Genomic DNA, 15,869 nt, shown 5'->3' on the forward strand with positions numbered 1-15,869 from the left:
CCAAATAAAACTTAAGGTCTTTTTATGCATTTGTGCTTAAAGGCCTTAAATGCTTGAACCCCGATAAATGCTGCTTGCAGCTTTAATTTAAAATGGGAATTTCTCTGAAATTAAAAATCTTTGGGAACTTTTGGGATACTGGAAGTACACAACTGCAGGAAATATATCACACTTTGCAAGTGATTTTTGGTTATTTTATTACAAAAATCTTACATATTCTAGCTTTAAACACCTTACAAGAAAACCAAGACATTTTTTTGCATTTTGATTCCCTGTTAACTGTACTAACAAACTGTCAGAATAATATACCCATTTGTTGACATTTAGCGAGAAACCTTATTTCAAAAATAAAATCTTATGTCCGAGGTTATGATTACCTTGAACAATAAAGGTGTCCTCCCTTGAGATCTAGCCACACCCTCCAGTGTCATATTGCATCAACCTAAACCATTGTATCATTTAACCTGTTAAGCTGCAACGCCACTTTTGAAAAATCCCCAGAAATGACATACCCAAACTTAAACAGATACAGTTCATGAACCCTTTGCACTAAAAGCACAAGTATGATCTCATTTGAAAGCTGACACCTGGCAGTTTATTGTAAATGTAGAATTAATTATTGTCATAATGAAAAAAAAAATGTTATAAATAGCTTCAAAGTTTTGTAAAGTTATTAGAAATTATTTTTTATGAAACATCCTCATGAAAATAAAATTGAAGTTGGCACTGGAGCAATCTAGAAATGCACTACAGTTAAAGCCACATGTCTAAACATTTTATGTTTAAAATCTGAAGATAATAAGTCCAAAACTCTGTATTTAGTTACATGTTTTTCAAGACCATGTCAGTTGACTTTATTTTGATTTGACGTTAAAGATGCTTCTGATGTTTATTGCCATCTTCTAACCATCTATCCAGTATATTGTCTCTATTGTTTTGTGGTGCAAACGAGCCCCATTCAGTCTCAGTCTCCCCCTGCACACATTAACACCTCTCCAGCCTGGTTATGGCTGTAAATATGCATTTCTTTTGTCTGCATTATAGTTACTAACGACTGGCTATTCATAGGGTTTCAATCCCTAATTTCTTTTATCAAAGTTCTTACTTAACATTTAAAAACCGGATCAAATGCCCTGCTTGAATAATGAAACATTTTAGTAAGCATATTTAGAAAAAAATTATAAAAGGATAACTGCAATATGTGGCAGGTGCACCTAGAGCTAGCTAGCATGTTAGCTTAGCACACCATCAATACACGACAATTTATGAGATTAAAACCATTTTTGTGCTTCAAACTTAATTTATAACGCAAGTAGAGTGTTTTAAATAATCTTCTGTGATATAATTTCGCTTCAGAATAAAAAATCAGACATAAAATATATATTTTTTATTATTCTGCAAAATGATAAAGTCTATATCGATTAGCAATACATTATAAATATAATCTATTATTATGGAAATACCTGACATTATTTGAAGAACACAGGTAAACCAAATATCATTTCAATCATGTTTATTGTCTTAAAAAAGTCTTTTTTTCTGCATGTAACAACGATCTCTGATAGCTTTGTGTGTGTTCGAGACTTCCTGGATTGTCACATGATCATGGTTCTTCTTCATGTTACATAAATGGACTATTATTGTGAATGTAGCGCCCTCAGGCTGTTGGTATGGATTGAAAACACAATACATCACAGTGTCCAGCGCTCATAATGATTACATCGACGCATTTGGGCATAAATTCAATAAATATTATTCCTGTCTATAGAAATCTGATGAAAACTTATGAAAATATATCAATATTTCTCCAAATCTACACATTTTTGAGCTAAAGCCCTGAGGGACGTTGTTTTGTGTATCGCTGTCATGACGACAGCACGGGAGTTTTTTATGAATGAAAGCGGCTGACGGTCATAATTCATATTAAAGGTATCATTTCATAACTCCTGACACAAATTAAGACATAACTGTCACTATAAGTTTTTCAGAATACAATAGTGGTCAAATACTGAAACTTGAGTCTTATATCTTTTTAATGATGTATAGTTTGTCAATGTATAACATTAAATCTGATAGTAATTTTTAACTAAATAAAAAAAAAACGCTTCAGTGCGCCGACGCACTGGTGAAGCTTAACAGGTTAAAGAAATAGTGTCTGCGTCCGAAACCGCATACTTCCCTACTATTCACCTTATTCCGCCCCGCCCACTTTTACTTCTGTCCAGTACTTCCGTTGTAACACAACTTCCGGTTTAGCGGACCCTCATTCAATTTCGAGGAGAACTGCAGAGAAGTCTCACTGATGAAATGTCACATAAGATAAGCTAATTTGTGCCAAATGTGCTATGTACGTGTGTACCAACAGCACAGCAATGCACTGTTTCTCGGGGTAATTTGTAAACGACTTTTAGGTGTTTATATGACCCGTCTGCCTGTCTGATCGCAGCCCGGCCGATGTGTAGTGTTCAGCCTACATTAGCCACAAACATCTAATGTTGTAATGGTCTCACTACAGGACACATACACATGCTATACCTTGTTTGAAAGCTATGGTCCTCTAGAATTCAGTCGCTGGATTTATTTTACAGTGTTAGAGATCAAACCATAAGAAATTGCAGCTAGCAGTTAGCTAAGCTAACGTTACCCTCTTGTTCATCTAGTTGAGGCTCTACTTTCTTTCTACACCAGTTCGTGGCTATTTTTTTCTCATCTGTTGGCAAATGCAAATGTATCTGGTGATTAAGCAAACAAACTGTGGTGTAATAATGTTTCAAACTTTACATGTAGTAGTGTTTGTGCACATCTTCATAACTAAGTAATAGCTATTAGAAAGACAGCTATTAAATAATTTGATTGTGGCATTGTTTCAAAAGCTTCAAGTGAAATGTACTTTAGTACGTTGCAGCAGTTGTTAATAACCATAGGCCAACGCATTTGGCTATAATATTATTGTCTATCTACTTATATCAAGACAGATAACAGATTGGACCAGGGCAAACAAAGCACTAAGTAGCTAAACCAGGAAGTGAGATTACGCGGATGGCGCCACCCAGTGCTACTTCCGGAATAAGGTGAATATAGTATGGAAAAAGCAGTAGGCGAGCGAATAAGTATGTCCGAATCCTTAGTATCCATAAAAGAGTAGGCGAGAATTACCAGAGTGACGTACTAATTATCGCGAGATTCGGGCGTACATATACTTATAGTGCGTCCGAATATTCCTACTTTCCTACTATATAGTAGGGGAAAACAGTACGTGAACGGAGTAGTATGTCCGAAACCTCAGTACTCATAAAAGAGTAGGCGAGAAGTTCCCGGCTGGCTTACTGCTTCAACCCAGATTTTGAAGACCTCGAAGATGAATACTTTTCTATCTCAGGAGGTCACGCGAGAGGATACGTCATTATCAAACATCGCAGAGATCAGCGACGCGGGTGCTTTCAAATGTGAGTAAACACGGTTCCTTGTGTTAAAATTGCATGTGTTGAACTACTGTAGAGTAAGCTGTTGAATTGTTGAAGGTGTAAAGACGTTACACAGAGTAGTATACTTGTGATTTTGCTGTAAAAACACGTTTTATTATGTATAACGTTAGCTAACAGGGGAGCTCCAGTAAGGACACGTAAGTTACGTCTCTAAAGTGGATTTACATAAACCATATACATCCTAAAGACGCTTATTTTAAATGTCTATTTACTTCTGACAGTAAAATCTTCGGTAAGTATTGCAGAACAGCAGTAATGTGAATCTTGTCTGGATGTTACAGGGTCAGATGAACAGATGTGTTTTTATCCGGTGGAGAGTGGCTCATGAAGCTGAATGCTGCCATCAAAGGCTTTGAGTGAGTATACCACAGAAATGAATAACAATAACTAATTATTGTAATTTCAAACAGAGCTATTACAGCACTTTTCTGATTCTTGATTTCTGTGCATTAGCTGCACAGCTTTTGTGGTGGAGCAGGACCTGCAAGGGAAGATGATGGCGGCGTTTGTGAAAAAAAGTGGTTTTGTCTTCTAAATAATACTGAAATCAAATGACATTGTGTGGTTAAAATGACTGCTTTTGTGTTATGTTTGTGCATTTTGTAGAATCTGAAATGTCAGCAGGCTGGTTTGAGCACTGAGGATGAGGAGACCAGAGCTGAATCCTGGAGATGGTGCCATGGATGAGTCCCTCCATCACTCCACCTGCCCTTACGAGACCCTGCATCACTCCACCTGCCCTTATTGCCTCAGATTGTGAAGCACAACACAACACGCAACAACCTCAGTGCCTTCAGCCTACATACATGATTGTAGTTTGAATAAAGCTTTGTTTCATGTGTTGACTTGTATATGCATTTGTTTATTGTGATGGTGACTTTCATTCATTCTTTTACTAATTTATTAATATTTCTCATTGTTGTCAGTAAATAAAATATAATTATTTAATTAATGCTTTATTTAATTGTTTGAATGCAAATGTAGATATGTTCACTATATACTTTTTACTACTATTTTCAGTAAAAAGTAATATAATTAAGTATTGGTCAGCATTTATCGTTGTTATTATTGCATGTTTTGGGGTGGGATATCAATGCAATTCATTCTGGGGTAATATTATTTTTTTAATATTAATGATACTTAAATTTTTTTGAGTATAAAATCAACAGTTTTCTCCAAAGGCAAATCTTTGCACAGCTGCCCTTTGTGCAGACATTACAAACGCTGAGGAAACCCGTTCTAGGTAGGGCTGTTGAGTTACTGATGTTATGTGTATATATATATATATCATGGGTTTGCATACATAAGAGATTTTTTACACAGGAAAAAATAACCTAGTACAAGGTTGAATATTTTAATATATTTTTTCTTAAATAATTCATTATAATACATTTAAAAATGCTTTTTAAAAAAAAAATAGGCCTGAGGGATGAAACGAGAGTTAACAAGAAAAAGAGGAAAACAAAGCAGTTAGCCACTTTTGCTTGTGGATAAATGTTTGGATATAAAAGAAATTAACAACATTCAAGAGATGACCATTTTGGGATTTCGTAATAAAAATAAATATTGTAAGGATAAAACGGTGGGTCACATTAGTAGGGTTAAATATAAGAACTTTAATCAACCCTAAATGTATACACAAAATAAATGGGCAGCAGTTTCTTCAAAATGAGCAAGTTTAATCAATATCAATATTTACAGATAGATGAATTAAACGTATCGTTCAAATCTTTTAAGTTGTTGCGCGTGTGATAATGCGTCGTAGGTCACATGATAACGTCAACATGGCAGATGTCCGGTTCGCATTCATACTCAACGAGATCTGGCTATAAAGTACCTACTCTTTTAGTGCTCGTTAAGTAAGTACTCATTGAAAATAAGTACCTACTCATTGAGTATGCGGTTTCGGACGCAGCCAGTGTATCTTTTATTAAAGACCATTGTCATGCTCAGAAAGTGTTAACCCATTGAGCACAGTAAATCAAACTAAACGGCCCACTTTGCCTGCAGTCACCCTACATTTATTTTTAAGAGTGCATTTACTATTGGAAGTGTTGCAGGCCCCGGCTCAGGAGACCCAGCTGACAGATTACTGTGATATCTGCAAAACAGGATTCAAAGAAAGAGACAAGAGAGTCGCGTCTGCTCTGATACAGCTCCTCTGCAGATATATTTATTTTATACACAATAAGTCAATTTTAGCACAACAGTTGCTTTTAAAGCATTAATTAACATTCTTTTGCCTGTCTCATCACATCACTTTTGTCACCAACATAGAAATAAATCACTTTCAGAATCAGAAGTCTCATTTCTTCACTTTACCATCTTTAGTTAACATTTAACTTATATATGTATTATATTTTATAAACAGTAATAGAAATATTCATTAACACAATGATATTATATATGAATTTACTTCATATATATACTGGGAAAGACTGCTTTCCAAAAGGCACTTGCTATTCAAAACAGCTGTGAAACAAAATTCACTTTTACCTCCACAGGAATAGATTATAATGAATATAGAGAGATTCAGTAATTTTCCATGCTTCCCTCAGTGCCTGGTCACGTGACTGGCATGCGCGGCAAATGTGATCACAGAGTGAGCTTCAAAAATACACTTAACTCGACCTATTCACTGATTAACACAAGCAAACAAACTTTTTATGATCAAACAACTATTAATACAATACTAGTTCAATTATAATGACCACTGGAGCATAACTAAACTTATTTTCTTCACGTTATAGAGAGCATACATCAAGGCGAACAAAACGTCATCATATAAGCACATTTAACATTTTACATTCTCCATTTGTTTACCAAACATGGTAGTAGTGCAATTGTTGTGGTATATTTCAAGAGTTTCTCTTTTGTATATCAATATTTTTACCTGCAAAACAGGATTCAAAGAAAGAGACAAGAGAGTCGCGTCTGCTCTGATACAGCTCCTCTGCAGATATGAGGAAGCATGCGCAATTCACTGCTCCGTTCGCGACTCTCCAGCCAGAATGTCAAAATAAGAGTCCTTCATTTCTCTCCATATAAATGTAAATATACATTGGTTAATTAGTATTTTAACACAATATAAGAAAATAATGCAATCATTTTATGCATATACATGTTCAGAAAAGGGAAAAGAAAACACAATTGTGTACATACTTTGTGTGTATCACACTCTCCCTGACAAAACAAGAAAAGCTCCAGTGGTCTACCTCTTACCTCCTATATGTGCAATCAACACACAGGCACAGTAAAATTGTAAGGCATGTATGTGTGGGGAGTGTATGGATTGGTATAACTAACTTGTGGCAGGTAACTATTTATACCCCAGACAGGTACATGTGTGATCGGATATGCTGTCACTGCATTGAGTGTTGGGTATGGCTGTAGCACAGGCTGACCTAAAGTGTCATAAGTGTAGATCTGTCGTGGCCTTTTCTCTCTTGTAGACCTTCTAACTGCAGTTTCATCCCCCACACTTGGACTTTCAGCCTCTCTTGCTACTCCCTCTGGCTCAACACAAACAGCTGTTTCCCTCTCCTCGTCCACATGATCCTCCACAGGTGGTACCAGGTAAGTATTCACTTCTCTTTCTGGTGACCTTTCCAGTATTCTTGATACTTCCCTTCTTTGTGTTTGATTGAACTCTTCTCTTACAGATGCTTGCTCAGGTGGGTGGCTATTCATTGGTTCTGTCCAGCCAACTGGGTTTCTCAGCCAGTATCCTCCTCCACTACTTTCCTCATCTGAGTCTGCCACGTCACTGTCTTGGTCTCTGTTGCTTTCTCTGTTGGGTGACTGACCTCTTGTCTTTTTCTGTCTTTCAGGTTTTGTCGATTGGAATGCGGTCGCGGGAGCCTCCACAGGTAAGTCATTCACCAGTAGTAGTAGATTCCGGTGCAGTGTCCTAGTTTTCTTCGTATCCCCATTTTCAGGGGAGACTACATAAACTGGGTTATCAGACACCTGCCCCTTCACTATGTAGATCATCTTTTCCCAGTAGGATCGTAACTTCCCTGGACCTCCTCGTTCTCCAAGGTTTCTGACAAGCACTCGGTCTCCTACTTTCAGTACCACTCCCTTGGCCTTTCGGTCATATTGAGCCTTCCCTCTCGCACTTGCTTGGCGACTGTTTCCTTCAGCAACCTTGTATGCCTCAGCCATCCGTGCCGCCCACTGATTTGCATATCCTTTTGGAGTGACTCCATCCATTGGCTCCACCAGGCCGAAGATCAGGTCTACTGGAAGGTGAGGATGCCGTCCGTACAAAAGGTAAAAGGGAGAATATCCAGTGGACTCGTGCCGTGTACAGTTGTAGGCATGCACGATTTGAGGTAAGTGCTCTTTCCACTTGTCTTTCTCTTTGTCTGCCAGTGTCCTCAACATCTGTAGTAGGGTCCGGTTGAACCTCTCGACTGGGTTTCCTTGGGGATGGTATGGCGACGTCCGAGAGTGGCCGATTCCAGCGAACTGTTGGAGAGTGCGAAAAAGCTCATTCTCAAACTCACGGCCCTGGTCGTGATGCAACTTGGCCGGGTATCCAAAGCGTGGAATGTAATCTTGGAACAAGCGTTCAGCTGCAGTCCGCCCTGACTTGTTCTTGGTTGGGTAAGCTTGGGCGAACCTCGTGAAATGGTCCATGACGACCAGGATATATTCATATCCTCCACGGCTCGGTTCCAGGTGCAGGTAGTCAATGCAGACCAGCTCCATAGGTGAGTGTGTTGTGATGCAACCCATGGGCGCTCGAACATGTACAGTCGGTTTCTTCTGTTTTATACATGGGCACTTCCTGGTCACATATTCTTCCACTTCAGCTTTCATGTATGGCCAGTAGAACCGTTCCCTCACCAGGCTCAGTACTCGCTCTGTACCCACGTGTCCCATCTTGTCATGGAGGTGTTCAAGTGCCAGCTTTTTGTACTTGCTCGGTAAGACAAGCTGTTTTCTCTCCCTCGTTCTTCGATATAGGAGTCCTCCCTCAAGCTGTAGCTTATTCCACTCATACATCAGCTTTCTGTTGGTTCCTGTCAAAACTCCTCTCATTTCGTCTGTGAGGGTGACACCCTCCTCCTTCCATTGTCTCACTTGAGAGATTACAGAATCCTCTTTCTGGGCTTGAATTAGCTCATCCTGTCCTATTGTGGGCAACCAGGTGGTGGTTTGACGTGGTTCATCCTCCCCCGTGGACATATACAGGGCAGCAACCCAGGCCACGTCCTTCATCTTCGACACATGACTGCCCTCCCATGCTGCTTGTATTGCCCCCGCGGGTAGCCCTTCCGTGCACTCTGATGTGTATACTTCAATGTCCAGAGGGAGACGAGACAAGGTGTCTGCGTCGATGTTGATCTTCCCTGGCCGATACTTGACATCGAACCGGAAATCAGACAGCTCCCCGACCCACCGATGTCCTACTGCGTTGAGCTTTGCCGTACTCATCACGTATGTCAGGGGATTGTTGTCGGTGTACACTGTGAAGTGTGGGGCGTAGAACAGGTAGTCCCGGAACTTCTCACACACCGCCCACTTCAACGCCAGGAACTCAAGTTTACCACTGTGTAATCTGTAGTTCCTCTCTGTTGTTGTCAATGTTCTGGATCCATATCCTATAACTCTCAACCTTCCGTCTTGACGCTGGTAGAGGATGGCCCCTAGACCCCTTTCGGATGCATCAGTGTGCAGCGTGAAGGGTAAGTTGAAGTCCGGATATGCCAGTATAGGTGGGCTTGCTAACATACCAATTAGTTCCTCCAGGATCTGTTGGTGGTCCCTGGTCCATTCTACTGGAGTTCTGGAGGGAACTTGTGGGCCTTTCGCTTTCTTCTTACTGTGAGTATCCAGTATTGTTCCAGGCTTCGCCTGCAGTAATTCATACAAGGGTTTGGCTGTCCTGGAAAAGTCTTGAATGAAGGCACGGTAGTAGCTGAGGAACCCAAGTAATCTCCTCACATCCCCCACTGTCTCAGGAGTCCTGGTGGTTAAAGTTCAGACAGCCTCCAGATCCTTAGGATCTATCCGCACTCCTTCTGCTGACACTAGCCGCCCAACATATCTGACTTCACTTCGGAACATTTCACACTTTTCAGGTTTCAGCTTCACACCGTGGTACTGGAGGGCCCTCAACACTCTACGGATACTCTCCACATGCTCCTCAAAGGACTTTGCATAACACAAGACATCATCTAGATACGGGATGCAACACTCATCCCTGAGAGAGTCAAGCATTTCTTCCATACTGCGTTGGAAGGCAGCAGGCGCATTGGACAACCCAAAGGGAATCCGGACCCACTCATACAGCCCCCAGGGTGTGATGAATGCTGTCATGTGTCTGGATCCCTCTGCGATGTACCCCTGGTGGTACGCTTTGCCTTGGTCGAGAATGCTGAACCAGGAGTATCCCCCAAGGGTGTCGATCAGATCCTGTATCCTAGGCAATGGGTGACGGTCAGGGATGGTTTTCCTGTTCAGGAGACGGTAATCAACACAGAGCCTCAGTTTACCATCCTTCTTGCGGACACAGACTACTGGAGCGGCATATGGTGACTTTGATTTGACGATCCATCCCTTCGCTAGAAGATCCTGTATGTAGCTCTTCACCTCGTTAAACAAGAGTTTTGGCACTGATGAGTACGCCCTCTGAACCGGGATGTCGTCTCTAAGTGTGATTGGCATCTGCAAGCTGGGTATGCAACCAATGTCATTGTCATCTCTGCTGAAGGCACTTGACTCCTCATACAACATTCTTTGAACAACCTCTCGTTGGCCCTCTTCAAGGTGGTCCAGGTTGACGGGTGGATGCCACAATGATGTTCTCACTTCATCCTCTAGAGTGGTTGCAGCTTGGATCATTGTCTGCCTTGGCTCACTTGTTTTTCCAGGCTCCGCTAATATCCTCTTAATCCGCTGTAATGTTCCAACCACTGTACCCCGTGGCAGGGTCACATCACTCACTGTGTTATTTCCAATGGGTATGGAAACACAAGGGTCACTTTGGGGTTTTATTTCTAAGAGCCCCTCCCCAATGTCCAAGGATCTTAAGTGATCACTCTTTTCATGAGGCTCAAACAAAGCCACCATGTCAGACTGTGCCATCTTCAAAGGGATTCTGCACTTCACCCAAGTCACTTGTCCTGCCCGGATAACTACTCCTCTTGGACCAATCTTTAAATGTCAGTCTCCGTTATCTTCTTCAGCAGCTTGGATGACATTGACTAAAGTTTGCGCCTTTTCGTGAGGGATATCAATGGCTCCTGCCAGTAGTGAGGTAAGTGTTGGCATCAACTGCTCAGACTGCCCCTGAATCAGTTCTTCTACTAAGTTGAAACCCAGTAGTGGTCTCTCAATTGGCATCTTACTCACCAGGAATGGGACATTAATGGATAGACTTGGGTCCTCATTTCCTAGCAGGTTGACGGTGATGACTGCCCAGCCATCAAATGGGATAAGGTCTCCATTTACAGCATAGACTTTCAGATCATCTTGACACCCAAGAAGTTCCCGAAGCGGCCTCACCTCAACACCTGGCAGATATTTCTCTTTCCACTCACGGTCCACCATGCTGACTTGGGCACCTGTGTCGAGTAATGCCCTCACTGTCAAGCCATTCAAGTTGCACTGGGTCAGTGCCTTGCTTCCGATTAGTTTGATTATGTTGTCGTTTCTGGTCTTACAGGGGCCCAGAACACCCGCTCCTTGACTCCTGGACCTCACTTCATTTATAGATTTGTTTGTTTGTCTCTGGTGCTTGTTTTCTTGTCCTAGCACTTCTCTCTTTTTAGGCTTCGGGGGAGAAACGTCTGGTTGGGGCATTTGCTGTGTGGTCACTGGTTGCCCCTTTGCAGTGGCCGGCTCCCGTTTCCCTGTCGCTGAGGTCGTCGTAGGCACCCCACTGCCTGGTGTCCCTCCTCACCACAGATGAAACAGTGTGTACAGTCCTGTCGCCCTTCGTCCGCACACCGTGGACAGCAACGCCAGCGGCTCACCCGGCGGGAGGATGGTTGGCTGGAGGAGCATTGACAGCCACCCTCAGTTCGTACTGGCATGGAGTGTTGTAGAGCCTCTACCATGCTAGTTAGAGCATCAATCCTGGCAGTAAGAAGCTTAATCTGATCGTCCTGCCCTTTTTGTGCAGCAAACCCTTTTGCAGCTTTCACATCTCCGCCAGTTTCGTCACTAACTTGGGCACTATTAGCTATAGATGGCTTCGTCCTGGTTGGTGGGCCCAGTCGGCGCAGCCTCTCATTCTCGTCACTTGTAATTTTCATGACGTGCCTGAGGATAGCATCATCAGTTACATCACAATCGGCTAGCAAGGGTTTCAGCTCGCTGCGAATATCTTTACACCGGTGGCTTAGACCTTGGTAAACAGTGTGCAAGAACACATCCTGTACAGTAGCTGCACTATACTTTCTGTCTGAATCAGCTTGTTTTGCCGCATAGAGTATTTTTTGTTTTAACCCCATGACTCGGTAGAGGAACTGCTGAGGGGTTTCGTGTTCACTCTGCTTGGTGCACATCAGTTCCTGGAACAGTTCTGTGCTATTTCGATCCCCCAAATGTGATTGTAAGAACCCCTTTAGCTCCGCTACAGTCATGTCGTCTTTGTTCATCAGCATATCTTTAAAGATACCTGGCTTGATAATTCGCAGCACCCCTCTAACAACGTCGGCATCGCTGAAGTTCTCTTTTAGGCCACTGTCTATTTGCCTGCAGACATTGTTGAACGTGATGTCTGATGAGTTATCTCCAATCTGGCCTCCATGTATCTTAAACTCACGGGGCTGGATATACTTAAACCCCCCCATAGGGAACGCCAAGTCATGAGCTACATTTTTGGGCTGCTCAGTCTGGTACATGTGTGCTGCAGTGGCACCTCCCTGTGCTACAGCGTGAGTTAAGTTAGTGTTCTGAGTAGGTGTCATGTATTGGCGAATTTTTCTGCCAATTTCTTCGTACTCTGTAAGCATTCTACGCATGTCTTTGTCTGTTTCAGGTACGGCCCCCCTAACACTCCCAGGGTCAGGTGCAACATGTGATGTTAGATAAGTGTTATCAGTAGTGGGTGAATGTAACACATGTGTAAGGTGAGTGTCTGTATCAACATCAGATGTACATACAACAGTGCAAATCTGTTTGGCTGATTTTACAGTCTCTTGCAATGACAACAGTTCACTCATACCTTGGTCCTCAGTCTCGAGCAAAGAGTCACTTGACATGAAGGCATCGATGTACTCGAAACAACCCTCACTGTCTTCCAGGTCAAGTTCAAATGGGTCTTTACCTCGTACAGGCCCGATGACCTTGGTGATGCGAAACAGTTCATCAGCAGGCAGTGTGATCAGGTCTTTTCTGATGTCCCACACCAAACGTTTCCTTGTACGATCTGCCATGGCGTCGTTCTCTGTTGTCCTTCCCGGAACTGTCTTAACCTCAGGATGAAGACAGCGTGTGTTCAGCCCTCTGTGTGCGCCTCGTCGTCACCGTTGGTGCAGCAGCCACCGGCCTCTAGCCCCAGTGCCACCTGGTCCCACGGTCCTGGAATCTCTGGATCCGCCTCCTAGCGTCACCTGGAGTGGATCCCGGACGAGCCCCCAAGAATCTGTTGCAGGCCCCGGCTCAGGAGACCCAGCTGACAGATTACTGTGATATCTGCAAAACAGGATTCAAAGAAAGAGACAAGAGAGTCGCGTCTGCTCTGATACAGCTCCTCTGCAGATATATTTATTTTATACACAATAAGTCAATTTTAGCACAACAGTTGCTTTTAAAGCATTAATTAACATTCTTTTGCCTGTCTCATCACATCACTTTTGTCACCAACATAGAAATAAATCACTTTCAGAATCAGAAGTCTCATTTCTTCACTTTACCATCTTTAGTTAACATTTAACTTATATATGTATTATATTTTATAAACAGTAATAGAAATATTCATTAACACAATGATATTATATATGAATTTACTTCATATATATACTGGGAAAGACTGCTTTCCAAAAGGCACTTGCTATTCAAAACAGCTGTGAAACAAAATTCACTTTTACCTCCACAGGAATAGATTATAATGAATATAGAGAGATTCAGTAATTTTCCATGCTTCCCTCAGTGCCTGGTCACGTGACTGGCATGCGCGGCAAATGTGATCACAGAGTGAGCTTCAAAAATACACTTAACTCGACCTATTCACTGATTAACACAAGCAAACAAACTTTTTATGATCAAACAACTATTAATACAATACTAGTTCAATTATAATGACCACTGGAGCATAACTAAACTTATTTTCTTCACGTTATAGAGAGCATACATCAAGGCGAACAAAACGTCATCATATAAGCACATTTAACATTTTACATTCTCCATTTGTTTACCAAACATGGTAGTAGTGCAATTGTTGTGGTATATTTCAAGAGTTTCTCTTTTGTATATCAATATTTTTACCTGCAAAACAGGATTCAAAGAAAGAGACAAGAGAGTCGCGTCTGCTCTGATACAGCTCCTCTGCAGATATGAGGAAGCATGCGCAATTCACTGCTCCGTTCGCGACTCTCCAGCCAGAATGTCAAAATAAGAGTCCTTCATTTCTCTCCATATAAATGTAAATATACATTGGTTAATTAGTATTTTAACACAATATAAGAAAATAATGCAATCATTTTATGCATATACATGTTCAGAAAAGGGAAAAGAAAACACAATTGTGTACATACTTTGTGTGTATCACAGAAGCTTTGGCCAAAAAGCCTCTGAAAAGACCAAGAAAAAAAAACATGGGAATGTTCAGGTTCTGAAATATACTTTAATGTAGGACACAAAGAATACACAAGGAAAATCATGATTATCCCATTTGAATCTGCCCTTCCACCATATCCGACTCCCTCATCTTTGACTCTCAGTGCCTTCCTCCACATGGTTTCTTGGGGGGCACTTCAGTCTTCTGCCACAGACTTGGAGTAGTAATACCAATCACACCGAGAGCAATTATCGGTCCAGCATTCCCACTGAGTTTACTCTCCTCATCTGAACCCATTCCCAGATCATCCTCCTTCTCATGAACCGCCACCGCACGTCCCAGAATGGAATAAGGCCCAAAGAGCTTGGCGTCTGGAAGCGTCAGGAACTGCCTTGTAACTCCTTTCTCGGAAACAAAGTTGCCCAGGTCTCCAGGATGATGAGGGTGGTCAACGCCGTTTGGATTATAATGAGGACCAACAGTGATGCTGCCTTGACTGAGGTCTCCATACTGATGGATGTGCATGGCACGCTCTTGACGATCGATGGCAGGCAAACCACGGAGGTTGATTTTCACTTCTAAATCTCCATTGGGGAAGACCTGCTTGAAGAGGATTTGCCCAAAGATCTTTGGCTGGTTACGTGGCAAATTGGGGCTGGGAGTTACTTCACAAGTGGCATAGATGGTGTTGTCGAACTCCACGACTTCCGGCTGTGGAGCTTCGGCAGGCAAACACTCCTCCTTGTGGAACTCTCCTCCTTGTATATGCAGCACCAGCAATATCAGAGGGAATATTAGGATGATTTTCTCCATGTTGATCTTTAAAGCCTACAATGAAAAGTGGATTCAGTGAAATCATGCCATTGGTTTAAGAAAGTAATATTTTTGATAAAAGGTCAAAGCTTTGTTGCAGGGAGCTTTGAGAATGGAAGTTGCATTATGTAAAAATAGCACAACCAGATTAGTTTGCAATGAAAAAAACATACAAGAACCCAGACAGCAACCAGACCCGGCCCACATCTGGGCCGTGTGTAATCCAGGTGTACCAGATGTGGGCCGACACCATGTTGCTGTCTAGAAAACTATAATTTTTGAATTGCTATGTAGCCTTGTGAAAATAATAAAATAAAAAGTTAGCTTATTGGTATTGGATGTGTACCTGTAGTATCTTGAAATTACACTAATAATAATAATAATAATAATAATAATAAATAAAAATAAATAAAACTTGCAGATAATAACACGGATGAATTATAAAAAGCCACTTAAGTGTACACACACACACACACTTTCATAAGCATCACACCTGCCAGCCAAAGTTCCTATAATACAAACCAATGACATACAGGTGGATGTAATCACACTAAAATGAGTCCAGGCAAAGGTTCATGGAAATGGAAAAGGTCTAGGGAGAAGTGCCCTCTGGTGGCCATGATAGGGCTTCTGCTGGCAGGAGTGACATTAAGTACATGTACTCTTAAAAAAAAAGAAAATAATGCCAAACTAAGAGTTTTACTTTAAAGAACATTATGTTTTGACAATCTTTTTGTTGTGCTTTAAAGTACACTTAATTTGATCTGTTGTAGCCTTCATGTTATTCAATTAAATATAAAGTTAAGATTTCCTGATTCTGATATTTTTCACAA

General features: G+C 41.5%; 1 long non-coding RNA gene across 1 annotated transcript in view; it reads left to right on the top strand.

Annotated features, from left to right (window-relative positions):
• The first annotated feature begins 3,404 nt into the window (after positions 1-3,404).
• Positions 3,405-15,869, top strand: part of LOC308700356 — a 209,854-nt gene continuing 197,389 nt past the window's right edge. Inside the window, exon 1 of the long non-coding RNA XR_014031298.1 lies at positions 3,405-3,446. This is a non-coding gene — a long non-coding RNA (uncharacterized lncRNA). The remainder of the gene's footprint in view (positions 3,447-15,869) is intronic.

This window comes from Scardinius erythrophthalmus, assembly GCF_964197995.2.
Source record: "Scardinius erythrophthalmus genome assembly, chromosome: 1".
Classification (NCBI taxonomy): Eukaryota; Metazoa; Chordata; class Actinopteri; order Cypriniformes; family Leuciscidae; genus Scardinius; species Scardinius erythrophthalmus.